This window comes from Etheostoma cragini, chromosome 22 (genome assembly GCF_013103735.1).
Source record: "Etheostoma cragini isolate CJK2018 chromosome 22, CSU_Ecrag_1.0, whole genome shotgun sequence".
Classification (NCBI taxonomy): Eukaryota; Metazoa; Chordata; class Actinopteri; order Perciformes; family Percidae; genus Etheostoma; species Etheostoma cragini.
In genome coordinates this window covers 4,402-8,873 of record NC_048428.1, presented here as the reverse complement: position 1 = coordinate 8,873, position 4,472 = coordinate 4,402, and positions in this window count along the sequence as shown.

Here is a 4,472-nt window from a genome sequence, read left to right as displayed (position 1 = left end):
GTGGCTGAAAATATAACAAAACTTATGTTGGATATAATGAAATACAATTCTATAAAATCTAAAATTGTTAGGTGATTTAATGTAAGTATTATTGAAAACTCTTTTGAATGTTTAACTTTATAAATACCATTACTAATTGTTATGGTTTTTAATTATAATGAATAAATAGTATTTAACCTCTCCGACAGCACGGTTCCTCTACCGGTACCTGTTTTTCCACAACATGTTTTTATTCATGAATTGCAAGCATTAAATCGTCACCAACACGGTCATTCAGCACATCATTAGAAAGCTTAAAGTCTTGTGATTCCATCAAGCCCCCGCACAAAGCATTAGGGTTACTTACAGCGGTTATAATCTCGTTTTGAAATTAAGAAACACTGCACCGTTTCTGTCTAAATCGAGCGTGCATCCCTACCTTTGTCCTCGTCTTTATCCACAGCGGTGAAAGATAATCATAAACGTTGATTTCCTAAATCGCAAACACTCCAAGGAATTAGAATATCCAAGCCTTGTAATCCATAATTAGCTGGTCCCCTCACAATCTTGTAGTTTCTGGCCAAGTTTCGACGTTCAGAAATCTAGATAGTGCATCATTTCTGGGCTTTTATCGTTTGTAACTTTTTCCCTGTGCGGGCTAGAAATCAAGCACACTGAGGGACAAAATTGCTGCTAATGCAAAAATATCAAAGGCGCTCGCTCTTCAGTCGACACACCATTAGAATCTGTGGCTTCTGCAGATTGCAATGAATCCCAGCCAATAGCATCAGCCTATCAAGAGATACCCTCAAGCTAAGCCAATGATATCGCACAGTCCCCATTGGGCCCACGTGGGAAAGACTGAAAGTAGATCCGACCACTTATAAAAAGAGGTCATAAAACTGGCATCCCTGTGTAGCCAATGAGAAGACGAGTTGAATGGTACCAGACATGGCCAGAAAAACCTTACCCTGTGATGCCTCCAGCTGTCTCAAAGCAAAAATAAGGCCTTTTTATGGCATTTTAACATTTCATAAAATTATGATTACTTATTTCTATAAATCTATGTATGTACTTCTTTCAGACATATCTGTGAGTGATGTGGATGTGTTTTTGTATTTCAGAAGTTTTGTATTTAGCACTTTCTTGGCTTTTTTAGAAATAAGAAATAAGACAAACGCACAGACATATCTGTAGAAATACATTCATATAAAATCCATTTTATAAGTCATTGTTTTCTGGATTTTTTCTGTTCTAAGTTGAGACATGTGGCTAGGGTACTATTTTAGTAGCACCTGTAATATGCTTACAGTAGTGCTTTTTATTAATTTTTCAGATGACTTACTTGGACGGAAATAGAAATTCTGTGTTCTAACCTCTCTAGCTCTGTGTCAGTAAGGCCTAGTGTCACACTGCCACTAGAAACAACAAGTTGAGAGTGTTAACTTCCCAATGAACTCAGGGTCATCCCAGAGGGCCAAAGCATGTGGAAACTGCAGCACTTTTTTAAGGGTAAAAATGTAGGCGAGAAAATCATATATTTTCAAGTGTCTCTGAAGAGGTTTAAGTGATTATTTGTTTTCTTTTTTGTGTAAAGCTTGTTGTGACTGTTAAAAGAAACAAGTTTTATTTATATATTTACTTAATATTAAAAAGACACAGGTAAAGGTTAGAAGTTATGTTTAAATTAACTCATTAAATACCAAATATAATAAATTTAACATATTTCTAAACAGCATCTTTAAACATATTTTCTTCACATGCTGTAAATCGCCCCGCCCCCTCTGGGCATCCGTAGGTCTCCTTTAAATAGCCCCGCCTCTCCCGGATCCTGTAACTTCAGAGCCGCTGAATCAGAAGAGCATGCGGCCGTGGTGCAGAGCAGAATATTCTCCCTCCCTAAATTACCGTTTTTTCCGACCAAAATGAGTCTCTACCCCCTGGAGCTGTGGAGATACTAACGGAGATATTTCGGTGAAAGTCTGGAGACAGAAACGGAGACGTTTCGGTGAGTTTTGTGTGTTTGTGTCGACTTCAAAGAAACTTCAAAGAGAGTGTGTTTTCACCTCCGAGTGAACACCAATCAGCAGATTAACTTTACTTACAAATACTTTATTTAGCCTTTTTTATGAATAGTTTAGACTTTATTTTTTATTCTTGCATGGTCTATTCTGATTGGCTGTTGTTTATTTTTAAATATAATGTTGCAAGGTGTCGTATCCCCCCCACCCCGCCGTTAGTACCAGTAGGGCCGTGTGTGTGTCTATCGGTGAGCGTGTGTCTGTCGGTGACTGTGTGTGTGTGTGTGTGTGTGTGTGTGTGTGTGTGTGTGTGTGTGTGTCTGTTGGTGTGTGTGTTTGTGGGTGAATGTGTGTGTGTTGATAAAGGCTATGTGTCTGTGTTGTCAGTGACTTTATTATGCCTTTTTTATGAATAATTTAGAATTTTCTTTTCTTAAATTTTGCATGGCCTATTCTAATCGGCTTTTGCTTTCTTTTAAATATTAGATTGCGAGGTGTGTCCGGGCTTAGGTATTTTTTAAATCGAATGTTGAAGGTGACGTAGCCGTTATTATTACCACTAGAGCCGTTGACGTCTCCCACCAAACCTGAACCGTCCTACGCGTCTCTGCTCCAACGGTACCTGTGGGTCTTCCTGCTGTGTGTTTAACTGGAACATCCCCCTGTTGAAAAAAGCTCTTATACTTTAATAACTTTTTTTATATGAAGTAGACTAAATTGTCCTTATTTGTGTGTGTGTCTGTGTCTGTTTCTGTGAGTGTATCTGTGTCTGTCTAAGTGTGTGCGTGTGTGATGATGTATGCTATGTGTCTCGCTCTGTGTGTCTGTCGGTGACTGTGTGTCTGTCGGTGACTGTGTGTCTGTCGGTGACTGTGTGTCTGTTGGTGACTGTGTGTGTGTGTGTGTGTGAGTGGGTGGGTGGGTATCGGTGAGCGTGTGTCTGTCGGTGACTGTGTGTTTGTGTATGTGTGTCTGTCGGTGACTGGGTGTGTGTGTGTCTGTTGGTGTGTGTGTTTGTTTGTGGGTGAATGTGTGTGTGTTGATAAAGGCTATGTGTCTGTGTTGTCAGTGACTTTATTATGCCTTTTTTATGAATACTTTAGAATTTTCTTTTGTTAAATTTTGCATGGCCTATTCTAATCGGCTTTTGTTTCTTTTAACTATTAGATTGCGAGGTGTGTCCGGGCTTAGTTTTTTTTTAAATCGAATGTTGAAGGTGACGTATCCCCCCCCCCTCACTCCCTCTCCTCATAGCCGTTATTATTGCCACTAGAGCCGTTGACGTCTCCCGCCAAACCTGAACCGTCCTACGCGTCTCTGCTCCAACGGTACCTGTGGGTCTACCTGCTGTGTGTTTAACTGGAACATCCCCCTGTTGAAAAAAGCCCTTATACTTTAATAACTTTTTTTATATGAAGTAGACTAAATTGTCCTTAGTTGTGTGTGTGTGTGTGTGTGTGTGTGTGTCTGTGTGTGTGTCTGTGTCTGTTTCTGTGAGTGTATCTGTGTCTGTCTAAGTGTGTGTGTGTGTGTGTGTGTGTGATGATGTATCCTATGTGTCTCGCTCTGTGTGTCTGTCGGTGACTGTGTGTCTGTCGGTGACTGTGTGTGTGTGTGAGTGGGTGGGTAGGTGACTGGGTGTGTGTGTGTGTCTGTTGGTGTGTGTGTTTGTTTGTGGGTGAATGTGTGTGTGTCGATAAAGGCTATGTGTCTGTGTTGTCAGTGACTTTATTAGGCTTTTTTATGAATAATTTAGACTTTATTTTTTTTAAATTTTGCATGGCCTATTCTGATTGGCTGCTGCTTTAAAAATATATAATCTTGCAATGTGTTTCCGGGCTTATGTATTTTTTAAATCAAATGATGCAGGTGACGTATCCTAACCCTATATCAGCTTAGGTCAGTTATGTTTACGTATGTAATGTGTTTGTGTTGTTGAATCCCACAGAAGAAGAAGAACACTAACCCAGTCTGATAGAAGAAGAAGATCAACAGACAACAGGATTGGATTCTTTAATTCTCTCATCAGGTAAGAAGAATCAGCTGATCATATTTCTTTTTTATGAAACTATATCTGTTCATGTCTATTCTAGTTTTTATGAAACCATATCTGATCATGTCTCCTCTTGGTTGTACTTCAGGTAGATCTACAAAAGTAAGTTTCATTTTTATTCTCTTTGTTGTTTTCTGAGTTAGCCACTGTGCTATCTATCTATCTATCTATCTATCTATCTATCTATCTATCTATCTATCTATCTATCTATCTATAACTCTTGTTCTCAGTCTTGTTCTCCCTCTACTTATTCTCTCTCTCTCTCTCTCTCTCTCTCCAGGGGTCCAGACTGCAACAATATGGTTGCAATATTTTGCAACCATTAAACGTGTAAAAACAACAAGTACCATTAAAAACGGTCATGATGAAATTAAAACAGGCTAGAAAGAATATACACATACAAGAATAAAAGTTACAGT